Here is a 14,549-nt window from a genome sequence, read left to right as displayed (position 1 = left end):
GCATCGGAATCAATAACTAGTGTCACAAGAATGGTCAGTAGGAAGAGTCTGTCTTCTTGTCCTTAAGTCGGCATTTCGCCTTTTGTATTTAATTATGATGCAATTTCTGTGTTTCATCGTCAATAAGAAGGTCCAAGGGATACAGTACACCTGAAGTGAAGAATCGGAATCTATAAATAGTGTCACAGGAACGGTCAGTACTAAGAGTCAGTCTTCTTGTCCTTAAGTCGGCATTGTGCCTTTTGTATGTAATTCCAATGCAATTTCTGTGTTTCATCTTCAATAAGAAGGTCCAAGGGATACAGTAAACGTGAAGTGAAGCATCGGAATCTATAAGTAGTGTCACAGGAATGGTCAGTAGGAAGAGTCAGTCTTCTTGTCCTTAAGTCTGCATTGTGCCTTTTGTATTTAATTCCGATGCAATTTCTGTGTTTCATCGTCAATAAGAGGGTCCAAGGGATACCGTAAACCTGAACTGAAGCATCGGAATCTATAACTAGTGTCACAGGGATGGTTCAAAACATAGTCAGTAAGAAGAGTCGGTCTTCATGTACTTAAGTCGGCATTGTGGCTTTTGTATTTAATTCCGATGCAATTTCTGTGTTTCATCGTCAATAAGAAGTTCCAAGGCATACAGTAAACCTTGAGTGAAGCATCGGAATCTATAACTAGTGTCACAGGAATGGTCAGTAGGAAGAATCAGTCAGCTAGTCCTTAAGGCGGCATTGTGCCTTTTGTACTTAATTCCGATGCAATTGCTGTGTTTCATCGTCAATAAGAAGGTCCAAGGGATACAGTAAACCTGAAGTGAAGCATCGGAATCTATAACTAGTGTCACAGGAATGGTCAGTAGGAAGAGTCAGTCATCTTGTCCTTAAGTCGGCATTGTGCCTTTTGTATTTAATTCCGATGCAACTTCTGTGTTTCATCGTCAATAAGAAGGTCCAAGGGATACAGTAAACCTGAAGTGAAGCATCGGAATCTATAACTAGTGTCACAGGAATGGTTCAAAACATAGTTAAGAAGAAGTGTCGGTCTTCATGTACTTAAGTCGGCATTGTGGCTTTTGTATTTAATTCCAATGCAATTTCTGTGATTCATAGTCAATAAGAAGGTCCAAGGGATACAGTAAACATGAAGTGAAGCATCGGAATCTATAACTAGAGTCACAGGAATGGTCAGTAGGAAGAGTCAGTCTTCTTGTCCTTAAGTCGGCATTGTGCCTTTTGTATTTAATTCCGATGCAATTTCTGTGTTTCATCGTCAATAAGAAGGTCCAAGGGATACAGTAAACCTTGAGTGAAGCATCGGAATCTATAACTAGTGTCACAGGAATGGTCAGTAGGAAGAATCAGTCTGCTTGTCCTTAAGTCGGCATTGTGCTTTTTGTATTTAATTCCGTTGCAATTTCTGTGTTTCATCGTCAATAACAAGGTCCAAGGGATACAGTAAACCTGAAGTTAAGCATCGGAATCTATAACTAGTGTCACAGGAATGGTCAGTAGGAAGAGTCAGTCTTCTTGTCCTTAACTCGGCATTGTGCCTTTTGTATTTAATTCCGATGCAATTTCTGTGTTTCATCGTCAGTAAGAAGGTGCAAGGGATACAGTAAACCTGAAGTGCAGCATCGGGATTTATAACTAGTGTCACAGGAATGGTTCAAAACATAGTCAGTAAGAAGTGTCGGTCTTCATGTACCTAAGTCGGCATTGTGCCTTTTGTATTTAGTTCCGATGCAATTTCTGTGTTTCAACGTCAATAAGAAGGTCCAAGGGATACAGTAAACCTGAAGTGAAGCATCGGAATCTTTAACTAGTGTCACAGGAATGGTTCAAAACATAGTCAGTAAGAAGCGTCGGTCTTCATGTACTTAGATCGGCATTGTGAATTTTGTATTTAATTCCGATGCAATTTCTGTGTTTCATCGTCAATTAGAAGGTCCGAGGGATACAGTAAACCTGAAGTGAAGCATCGGAATCTTTAACTAGTGTCACAGGAATGGTTCAAAACATAGTCAGTAAGAAGCGTCGGTCTTCATGTACTTAGATCGGCATTGTGAATTTTGTATTTAATTCCGATGCAATTTCTGTGTTTCATCATCAATAAGAAGGTCCAAGGGATACAGTAAACCTGAAGTGAAGCATCGGAATCTGTAACTAGTGTCACAGGAATGGTCAGTAGGAAGAGTCAGTCTTCTTGTCCTTAAGTCGGCGTATTGCCTTTTGTATTTTATTCCGATGCAATTTCTGTGTTTCATCGTCAATAAGAGGGTCCAAGGGATACAGTAAACCTGACGTGAAGGATCGGAATCTATAACTAGTGTTGCAGGAATGGTTCAAAAATAGTCAGTAAGAAGTGTCGGTCTTTATGTACTTAAGTCGGCATTGTGCGTTTTGTATTTAATCCCGATGCAATTTCTGTGTTTCACCGTCAATAAGAAGGTCCAAGGAATACAATAAACCTGGCGTGAAGCATCGGAATCTATAACTAGTGTCACAGGAATGGTTCAAATCATAGTCAGTAAGAATTGTCGGTCTTCATGTATGTAAGTCGGCATTGTGCCATTTGTATTTAATTCCGATGCAATATGTGTGTTTCATCGTCAATAAGAAGGTCCAAGGGATACAGTAAACCTGAAGTGAAGCATCGGAATCTATAGCTAGTGTCACAGGAATGGCCAGTAGGAAGAGTCAGTCTTCTTGTCCTCAATTCGGCATTGTGCCTTTTGTAATTAATTCCGATGCAATTTCTGTGTTTCATCGTCAATAAGAAGGTCCAAGGGATACAGTAAACCTGAAGTGAAGCATCGGAATCTATAACTAGTGTTACAGGAATGGTTCAAAACATAGTCAGTAAGAAGTGTCGGTCTACATGTACTTAAGTCGGCTTTCTGCCTTTTGTATTTAATTCCGATGCAATTTCTGTGTTTCTTCGTCAATACGTAGGTCCAAGGGATACAGTAAACCTGAAGTGAAGCATCGGAATCTATAACTAGTGTCACAGGAATGGTTCAAATCATAGTCAGTAAGAAGTGTCGGTCTTCATGTACTTAAGTCGGCATTGTGCCTTTTGTATTTAATTCCGATGCAACATCTGTATTTCATCGTCAATAAGAAGGTCCAAGGGATACAGTAAACCTGAAGTGAAGCATCGTAATCTATAACTAGTGTCACAGGAATGGTCAGTAGTAAGAGTCAGTCTTCTTGTCCTTAAGTCGGCATTGTGCCTTTTGTATTTAATTCCGATGCAATTTCTGTGTTTCATCGTCAATAAGAAGGTCCAAGGGATACAGTAAACCTGAAGTGAAGCATCGGAATCCATAACTAGTGTCACAGGAATGGTTCAAAACTTAGTCACGAAGAAGTGTCCTCCTTCATGAACTTAAATCCTCATTGTGCCTTTTGTATTTAATTCCGATGCAATTTCTGTGTTTCATCGTCAATAAGAAGGTCCAAGGGATACAGTTAACCTGATGTGAAGCATCGGAATCTATAACTAGTGTCACAGGAATGGTTCTAAACATAGTCAGTAGGAAGTGTCGGTCTTCATGTACTTAAGTCGGCATTGTGCCTTTTGTATTTAATTCCGATGCAATTTCTGTGACTCATCGTCAATAAGAAGGTCCAAGGGATACAGTAAACCTGAAGTGAAGCATCGGAATCCATAACTAGTGTCACAGGAATGGTTCAAAACTTAGTCACGAAGAAGTGTCCTCCTTCATGAACTTAAATCGGCATTGTGCCTTTTGTATTTAATTCCGATGCAATATCTATGTTTCATCGACAATATGAAGGGCCAAGGGATACAGTAAACCTGGTGTGAAGAATCGGAATCTATAACTACAGTCACAGGAATGGTCAGTAGGAAGAGTCCGTCTTCTTGTCCTTAAGTCGGCATTGTGCCTTTGTATTTAATTCCGATGCAACTTCTGTGTTTCATCGTCAATAAGAAGGTACAAGGGATACAGTAAACCAGAATTGATGCATCGGAATCTATAGCTAGTGTCACAGGAATGGTTCAAATCATAGTCAGTAAGAAGTGTTGGTCTTCATGTACTTAAGTCGGCATTGTGCCTTTTGTATTTAATTCCGATGCAATTTCTGTGTTTCATCGTCAATATGAAGGTCCAAGGGATACAGTAAACCTGAAGTGAAGCATCGGAATCTATAACTAGTGTCACTGGAATGGTCAGTATGAAGAGTCAGTCTTCTTGTCCTTAGGTCGGCATTGTGCATTTTGTATTTGATTCCGATGCAATTTCTGGGTTTGATCGCCAATAAGAAGGTCCAAGGGATACAGTAGTCCTGGATTGAAGCAATGGAATCTATAACTAGTGTCACAGGAATGGTCAGCAGGAAGAGTCAATCTTCATGTCCTTATGTCGGCATTCAACCTTCTGTATTTAAATCTGATGCAATTTCTGTGTTTCATCGTCAATAAGAAGGTCCAAGGGATACAGTAAACCTGAAGTGAAACATCGGAATCTATAACTAGTATCACAGGAATGGTTCAAAACATAGTCAGTAAGAAATGTCGGTCTTCATGTACTTAAGTCGGCATTGTGCCTTTTGTATTTAATTCCGATGCAATTTCTGTGTTTCATCGTCAATAAGAAGGTCCAAGATGTACAGTAAACCTGAAGTGAAGCATCGGAATCTATAACTAGTGTCACAGGAATGGTCAGTAGGAAGAGTCAGTCTTCTTGTCCTTAAGTCGGCGCTGTGCATTTTATATTTAATTCAGATGCAATTTCTGTGTTTTATCGTCAATAAGAAGGTCCAATGGATACAGTACACCTGAAGAGAAGCATAGGAATCTATAGCTAGTGTCACTGGAATGGTTCAAAACATAGTCAGTAAGAAGTGTCGGTCTTCAAGTACTTTAGTCGGCATTGTGCCTTTTGTATTCAATTCCGATGCAATTTCTGTGTTTCATCGTCAATAAGAAGGTCCAAGGGATACAGTAAACCTGGAGTGAAGCATCGGAATCTATAACTAGTGTCACAGGAATGGTTCAAAACATAGTAAGTAAGAAGTGTCGGTCTTCATGTACTTATGTCGGCATTTTGCCTTTGGTATTTAATTCCGATGCAATTTCTGTGTTTCATCGTCAATTAGAAGGTCCAAGGGATACAGTAAACCTGAAGTGAAGCATCGGAATCTATAACTAGTGTCACAGGAATGGTTCAAAACATAGTCTGTAAGAAGCGTCGGTCTTCATGTACTTAGATCGGCATTGTGCCTTTTGTAATTAATTCCGATGCAATTTCTGTGTTTCATCATCAATAAGAAGGTCCAAGGGATACAGTAAACCTGAAGTGAAGCACCGGAATCTGTAACTAATGTCACAGGAATGGTCAGTAGGAAGAGTCAGTCTTCTTGTCCTTAAGTCGGCGTATTGCCTTTTGTATTTAATTCCGATGCAATTTCTGTGTTTCATCGTCAATAAGAAGTTCCAATGGATACAGTAAACCTGACGTGAAGGATCGGAATCTATAACTAGTGTTGCAGGAATGGTTCAAAACATAGTCAGTAAGAAGTGTCGGTCTTTATGTACTTAAGTCGGCATTGTGCCTTTTGCATTTAATCCCGATGCAATTTCTGTGTTTCATCGTCAATAAGAAGGGCCAAGGGATACAGTAAACCTGGCGTGAAGCATCGGAATCTATAACTAGTGTCACAGGAATGGTTCAAATCATAGTCAGTAAGAAGTGTTGGTCTTCATGTACGTAAGTCGGCATTGTGCCTTTTGTATTTAATTCCGATGCAATATGTGTGCTTCATCGTCAATAAGAAGGTCCAAGGGATACAGTAAACCTGGAGTGAAGCATCGGAATCTATAACTAGTGTCACAGGAATGGTTCAAAACATAGTCAGTAAGAAGTGTCGGTCTTCATGTACTTATGTCGGCATTTTGCCTTTGGTATTTAATTCCGATGCAATTTCTGTGTTTCATCGTCAATTAGAAGGTCCAAGGGATACAGTAAACCTGAAGTGAAGCATCGGAATCTATAACTAGTGTCACAGGAATGGTTCAAAACATAGTCTGTAAGAAGCGTCGGTCTTCATGTACTTAGATCGGCATTGTGCCTTTTGTAATTAATTCCGATGCAATTTCTGTGTTTCATCATCAATAAGAAGGTCCAAGAGATACAGTAAACCTGAAGTAAAGCATCGGAATCTGTAACTAATGTCACAGGAATGGTCAGTAGGATGAGTCAGTCTTCTTGTCCTTAATTCGGCATTGTGCCTTTTGTATTTAATTCCGATGCAATTTCTGTGTTTCATCGTCAATAAGAAGGTCCAAGGGATACAGTAAACCTGAAGTGAAGCATCGGAATCTATAACTAGTGTTACAGGAATGGTTCAAAACATAGTCAGTAAGAAGTGTCGGTCTACATGTACTTAAGTCGGCTTTCTGCCTTTTGTATTTAATTCCGATGCAATTTCTGTGTTTCTTCGTCAATACGAAGGTCCAAGGGATACAGTAAAACTGAAGTGAAGCATCGGAATCTATAACTAGTGTCACAGGAATGGTTCAAAACTTAGACAGTAGGAAGAGTCAGTCTTCTTGTACTTAAGTCGGCATTGTGCCTTTTGTATTTAATTCCGATGCAATTTCTGTGATTCATCGTCAATAAGAACGTCCAAGAAATACAGTAAACCTGAAGTGAAGCATCGGAATCTATAACTAGTGTCACAGGAATGGATTAAAACATAGTCAGTAAGAAGATACAGTCTTCTTGTACTTAAGTCAGCATTGTGCCTTTCGTATTTGATTCCGATGCAATTTCTGCGTTTCATCGTCAATAAGAAGGTCCAAGGGATACAGTATACCTGAAGTGAAGCATCGGAATCTATAACTAGTGTCACAGGAATGGTCAGTAGGAAGAGTCAGTCTTCTTGTCCTTAAGACGGCATTGTGCCTTTTGTATTTAATTCCAATGCAATTTCTGTGTTTCATCGTCAATAAGAAGGTCCAAGGGATACAGTAAACCTGAAGTGAAGCATCGGAATCTATAACTAGTGTTACAGGAATGATTCAAAGCATAGTCAGTAAGAAGTGTCGGTCTTCATGTACTTAAGTCGGCATTGCGCCTTTCGTATTTAATTCGGATGCAATTTCTGTGTTTCATCGTCAATAAGAAGGTCCAAGGGACACAGTAATTCTGGAGTGAAGCATCGGAATCTATTACTAGTGTCACAGGAATGGTTCAGAACGTAGTCAGTAAGAAGTGTCGGTCTTCATGTCCTTAAGTCGTCATTGTGCCTTTTGTATTAAATTCCAATGCATTTTCTGTGTTTCATCATCAATAAGAAGGTCCCAGGGATACAGTAAACTTGAAGTGTAGCATCGGAATCTATAACTAGTGTCACAGGACTGGTTCAATACATTGTCAGTAAGAATTGTCGGTCTTCATGTACTTAAGTCGGCATTGTGCCTTTTGTATTTAATTCCGATGCAATTTCTGTGTTTCATCGTCAATAAGAAGGTCCAAGGGATACAGTAAACCTGAAGTGAAGCATCGGAATCAATAACTAGTGTCACAAGAATGGTCAGTAGGAAGAGTCTGTCTTCTTGTCCTTAAGTCGGCATTTCGCCTTTTGTATTTAATTATGATGCAATTTCTGTGTTTCATCGTCAATAAGAAGGTCCAAGGGATACAGTACACCTGAAGTGAAGAATCGGAATCTATAAATAGTGTCACAGGAACGGTCAGTACTAGGAGTCAGTCTTCTTGTCCTTAAGTCGGCATTGTGCCTTTTGTATGTAATTCCAATGCAATTTCTGTGTTTCATCTTCAATAAGAAGGTCCAAGGGATACAGTAAACGTGAAGTGAAGCATCGGAATCTATAAGTAGTGTCACAGGAATGGTCAGTAGGAAGAGTCAGTCTTCTTGTCCTTAAGTCTGCATTGTGCCTTTTGTATTTAATTCCGATGCAATTTCTGTGTTTCATCGTCAATAAGAGGGTCCAAGGGATACCGTAAACCTGAACTGAAGCATCGGAATCTATAACTAGTGTCACAGGGATGGTTCAAAACATAGTCAGTAAGAAGAGTCGGTCTTCATGTACTTAAGTCGGCATTGTGGCTTTTGTATTTAATTCCGATGCAATTTCTGTGTTTCATCGTCAATAAGAAGTTCCAAGGCATACAGTATACCTTGAGTGAAGCATCGGAATCTATAACTAGTGTCACAGGAATGGTCAGTAGGAAGAATCAGTCAGCTAGTCCTTAAGGCGGCATTGTGCCTTTTGTACTTAATTCCGATGCAATTGCTGTGTTTCATCGTCAATAAGAAGGTCCAAGGGATACAGTAAACCTGAAGTGAAGCATCGGAATCTATAACTAGTGTCACAGGAATGGTCAGTAGGAAGAGTCAGTCATCTTGTCCTTAAGTCGGCATTGTGCCTTTTGTATTTAATTCCGATGCAACTTCTGTGTTTCATCGTCAATAAGAAGGTCCAAGGGATACAGTAAACCTGAAGTGAAGCATCGGAATCTATAACTAGTGTCACAGGAATGGTTCAAAACATAGTTAAGAAGAAGTGTCGGTCTTCATGTACTTAAGTCGGCATTGTGGCTTTTGTATTTAATTCCAATGCAATTTCTGTGATTCATAGTCAATAAGAAGGTCCAAGGGATACAGTAAACATGAAGTGAAGCATCGGAATCTATAACTAGAGTCACAGGAATGGTCAGTAGGAAGAGTCAGTCTTCTTGTCCTTAAGTCGGCATTGTGCCTTTTGTATTTAATTCCGATGCAATTTCTGTGTTTCATCGTCAATAAGAAGGTCCAAGGGATACAGTAAACCTTGAGTGAAGCATCGGAATCTATAACTAGTGTCACAGGAATGGTCAGTAGGAAGAATCAGTCTGCTTGTCCTTAAGTCGGCATTGTGCTTTTTGTATTTAATTCCGATGCAATTTCTGTGTTTCATCGTCAATAACAAGGTCCAAGGGATACAGTAAACCTGAAGTTAAGCATCGGAATCTATAACTAGTGTCACAGGAATGGTCAGTAGGAAGAGTCAGTCTTCTTGTCCTTAACTCGGCATTGTGCCTTTTGTATTTAATTCCGATGCAATTTCTGTGTTTCATCGTCAGTAAGAAGGTGCAAGGGATACAGTAAACCTGAAGTGCAGCATCGGGATTTATAACTAGTGTCACAGGAATGGTTCAAAACATAGTCAGTAAGAAGTGTCGGTCTTCATGTACCTAAGTCGGCATTGTGCCTTTTGTATTTAGTTCCGATGCAATTTCTGTGTTTCAACGTCAATAAGAAGGTCCAAGGGATACAGTAAACCTGAAGTGAAGCATCGGAATCTTTAACTAGTGTCACAGGAATGGTTCAAAACATAGTCAGTAAGAAGCGTCGGTCTTCATGTACTTAGATCGGCATTGTGAATTTTGTATTTAATTCCGATGCAATTTCTGTGTTTCATCGTCAATTAGAAGGTCCGACGGATACAGTAAACCTGAAGTGAAGCATCGGAATCTTTAACTAGTGTCACAGGAATGGTTCAAAACATAGTCAGTAAGAAGCGTCGGTCTTCATGTACTTAGATCGGCATTGTGAATTTTGTATTTAATTCCGATGCAATTTCTGTGTTTCATCATCAATAAGAAGGTCCAAGGGATACAGTAAAACTGAAGTGAAGCATCGGAATCTGTAACTAGTGTCACAGGAATGGTCAGTAGGAAGAGTCAGTCTTCTTGTCCTTAAGTCGGCGTATTGCCTTTTGTATTTTATTCCGATGCAATTTCTGTGTTTCATCGTCAATAAGAGGGTCCAAGGGATACAGTAAACCTGACGTGAAGGATCGGAATCTATAACTAGTGTTGCAGGAATGGTTCAAAAATAGTCAGTAAGAAGTGTCGGTCTTTATGTACTTAAGTCGGCATTGTGCGTTTTGTATTTAATCCCGATGCAATTTCTGTGTTTCACCGTCAATAAGAAGGTCCAAGGAATACAATAAACCTGGCGTGAAGCATCGGAATCTATAACTAGTGTCACAGGAATGGTTCAAATCATAGTCAGTAAGAATTGTCGGTCTTCATGTATGTAAGTCGGCATTGTGCCATTTGTATTTAATTCCGATGCAATATGTGTGTTTCATCGTCAATAAGAAGGTCCAAGGGATACAGTAAACCTGAAGTGAAGCATCGGAATCTATAGCTAGTGTCACAGGAATGGCCAGTAGGAAGAGTCAGTCTTCTTGTCCTCAATTCGGCATTGTGCCTTTTGTAATTAATTCCGATGCAATTTCTGTGTTTCATCGTCAATAAGAAGGTCCAAGGGATACAGTAAACCTGAAGTGAAGCATCGGAATCTATAACTAGTGTCACAGGAATGGTTCAAATCATAGTCAGTAAGAAGTGTCGGTCTTCATGTACTTAAGTCGGCATTGTGCCTTTTGTATTTAATTCCGATGCAACATCTGTATTTCATCGTCAATAAGAAGGTCCAAGGGATACAGTAAACCTGAAGTGAAGCATCGTAATCTATAACTAGTGTCACAGGAATGGTCAGTAGTAAGAGTCAGTCTTCTTGTCCTTAAGTCGGCATTGTGCCTTTTGTATTTAATTCCGATGCAATTTCTGTGTTTCATCGTCAATAAGAAGGTCCAAGGGATACAGTAAACCTGAAGTGAAGCATCGGAATCCATAACTAGTGTCACAGGAATGGTTCAAAACTTAGTCACGAAGAAGTGTCCTCCTTCATGAACTTAAATCCTCATTGTGCCTTTTGTATTTAATTCCGATGCAATTTCTGTGTTTCATCGTCAATAAGAAGGTCCAAGGGATACAGTAAACCTGATGTGAAGCATCGGAATCTATAACTAGTGTCACAGGAATGGTTCTAAACATAGTCAGTAGGAAGTGTCGGTCTTCATGTACTTAAGTCGGCATTGTGCCTTTTGTATTTAATTCCGATGCAATTTCTGTGACTCATCGTCAATAAGAAGGTCCAAGGGATACAGTAAACCTGAAGTGAAGCATCGGAATCCATAACTAGTGTCACAGGAATGGTTCAAAACTTAGTCACGAAGAAGTGTCCTCCTTCATGAACTTAAATCGGCATTGTGCCTTTTGTATTTAATTCCGATGCAATATCTATGTTTCATCGACAATAAGAAGGGCCAAGGGATACAGTAAACCTGGTGTGAAGAATCGGAATCTATAACTACAGTCACAGGAATGGTCAGTAGGAAGAGTCCGTCTTCTTGTCCTTAAGTCGGCATTGTGCCTTTGTATTTAATTCCGATGCAACTTCTGTGTTTCATCGTCAATAAGAAGGTACAAGGGATACAGTAAACCAGAATTGATGCATCGGAATCTATAGCTAGTGTCACAGGAATGGTTCAAATCATAGTCAGTAAGAAGTGTTGGTCTTCATGTACTTAAGTCGGCATTGTGCCTTTTGTATTTAATTCCGATGCAATTTCTGTGTTTCATCGTCAATATGAAGGTCCAAGGGATACAGTAAACCTGAAGTGAAGCATCGGAATCTATAACTAGTGTCACAGGAATGGTCAGTATGAAGAGTCAGTCTTCTTGTCCTTAGGTCGGCATTGTGCATTTTGTATTTGATTCCGATGCAATTTCTGGGTTTGATCGCCAATAAGAAGGTCCAAGGGATACAGTAGTCCTGGATTGAAGCAATGGAATCTATAACTAGTGTCACAGGAATGGTCAGCAGGAAGAGTCAATCTTCATGTCCTTATGTCGGCATTCAACCTTCTGTATTTAAATCTGATGCAATTTCTGTGTTTCATCGTCAATAAGAAGGTCCAAGGGATACAGTAAACCTGAAGTGAAACATCGGAATCTATAACTAGTATCACAGGAATGGTTCAAAACATAGTCAGTAAGAAATGTCGGTCTTCATGTACTTAAGTCGGCATTGTGCCTTTTGTATTTAATTCCGATGCAATTTCTGTGTTTCATCGTCAATAAGAAGGTCCAAGATGTACAGTAAACCTGAAGTGAAGCATCGGAATCTATAACTAGTGTCACAGGAATGGTCAGTAGGAAGAGTCAGTCTTCTTGTCCTTAAGTCGGCGCTGTGCATTTTATATTTAATTCAGATGCAATTTCTGTGTTTTATCGTCAATAAGAAGGTCCAATGGATACAGTACACCTGAAGAGAAGCATAGGAATCTATAGCTAGTGTCACTGGAATGGTTCAAAACATAGTCAGTAAGAAGTGTCGGTCTTCAAGTACTTTAGTCGGCATTGTGCCTTTTGTATTCAATTCCGATGCAATTTCTGTGTTTCATCGTCAATAAGAAGGTCCAAGGGATACAGTAAACCTGGAGTGAAGCATCGGAATCTATAACTAGTGTCACAGGAATGGTTCAAAACATAGTCAGTAAGAAGTGTCGGTCTTCATGTACTTATGTCGGCATTTTGCCTTTGGTATTTAATTCCGATGCAATTTCTGTGTTTCATCGTCAATTAGAAGGTCCAAGGGATACAGTAAACCTGAAGTGAAGCATCGGAATCTATAACTAGTGTCACAGGAATGGTTCAAAACATAGTCTGTAAGAAGCGTCGGTCTTCATGTACTTAGATCGGCATTGTGCCTTTTGTAATTAATTCCGATGCAATTTCTGTGTTTCATCATCAATAAGAAGGTCCAAGGGATACAGTAAACCTGAAGTGAAGCATCGGAATCTGTAACTAATGTCACAGGAATGGTCAGTAGGAAGAGTCAGTCTTCTTGTCCTTAAGTCGGCGTATTGCCTTTTGTATTTAATTCCGATGCAATTTCTGTGTTTCATCGTCAATAAGAAGTTCCAAGGGATACAGTAAACCTGACGTGAAGGATCGGAATCTATAACTAGTGTTGCAGGAATGGTTCAAAACATAGTCAGTAAGAAGTGTCGGTCTTTATGTACTTAAGTCGGCATTGTGCCTTTTGCATTTAATCCCGATGCAATTTCTGTGTTTCATCGTCAATAAGAAGGGCCAAGGGATACAGTAAACCTGGCGTGAAGCATCGGAATCTATAACTAGTGTCACAGGAATGGTTCAAATCATAGTCAGTAAGAAGTGTTGGTCTTCATGTACGTAAGTCGGCATTGTGCCTTTTGTATTTAATTCCGATGCAATATGTGTGCTTCATCGTCAATAAGAAGGTCCAAGGGATACAGTAAACCTGAAGTGAAGCATCGGGATCTATAGCTAGTGTCACATTAATGGCCAGTAGGAAGAGTCAGTCATCTTGTCCTTAATTCGGCATTGTGCCTTTTGTATTTAATTCCGATGCAATTTCTGTGTTTCATCGTCAATAAGAAGGTCCAAGGGATACAGTAAACCTGAAGTGAAGCATCGGAATCCATAACTAGTGTCACAGGAATGGTTCAAAACTTAGTCACGAAGAAGTGTCCTCCTTCATGAACTTAAATCCTCATTGTGCCTTTTGTATTTAATTCCGATGCAATTTCTGTGTTTCATCGTCAATAAGAAGGTCCAAGGGATACAGTAAACCTGATGTGAAGCATCGGAATCTATAACTAGTGTCACAGGATTGGTTCTAAACATAGTCAGTAGGAAGTGTCGGTCTTCATGTACTTAAGTCGGCATTGTGCCTTTTGTATTTAATTCCGATGCAATTTCTGTGACTCATCGTCAATAAGAAGGTCCAAGGGATACAGTAAACCTGAAGTGAAGCATCGGAATCCATAACTAGTGTCACAGGAATGGTTCAAAACTTAGTCACGAAGAAGTGTCCTCCTTCATGAACTTAAATCGGCATTGTGCCTTTTGTATTTAATTCCGATGCAATATCTATGTTTCATCGACAATAAGAAGGGCCAAGGGATACAGTAAACCTGAAGTGAAGCATCGGAATCTATAACTAGTGTTACAGGAATGGTTCAAAACATAGTCAGTAAGAAGTGTCGGTCTACATGTACTTAAGTCGGCTTTCTGCCTTTTGTATTTAATTCCGATGCAATTTCTGTTTTTCTTCGTCAATAAGAAGGTCCAAGGGATACAGTAAACCTGAAGTGAAGCATCGGAATCTATAACTAGTGTTACAGGAATGGTTCAAAACATAGTCAGTAAGAAGTGTCGGTCTACATGTACTTAAGTCGGCTTTCTGCCTTTTGTATTTAATTCCGATGCAATTTCTGTTTTTCTTCGTCAATACGTAGGTCCAAGGGATACAGTAAACCTGAAGTGAAGCATCGGAATCTATAACTAGTGTCACAGGAATGGTTCAAATCATAGTCAGTAAGAAGTGTCGGTCTTCATGTACTTAAGTCGGCATTGTGCCTTTTGTATTTAATTCCGATGCAACATCTGTATTTCATCGTCAATAAGAAGGTCCAAGGGATACAGTAAACCTGAAGTGAAGCATCGTAATCTATAACTAGTGTCACAGGAATGGTCAGTAGTAAGAGTCAGTCTTCTTGTCCTTAAGTCGGCATTGTGCCTTTTGTATTTAATTCCGATGCAATTTCTGTGTTTCATCGTCAATAAGAAGGTCCAAGGGATACAGTAAACCTGAAGTGAAGCATCGGAATCCATAACTAGT

Source organism: Schistocerca americana, chromosome 7 (genome assembly GCF_021461395.2).
Source record: "Schistocerca americana isolate TAMUIC-IGC-003095 chromosome 7, iqSchAmer2.1, whole genome shotgun sequence".
Taxonomy (NCBI): domain Eukaryota; kingdom Metazoa; phylum Arthropoda; class Insecta; order Orthoptera; family Acrididae; genus Schistocerca; species Schistocerca americana.
The sequence above is the reverse complement of the archived record's forward strand: the minus strand, read 5'-3'. Positions refer to the sequence as shown.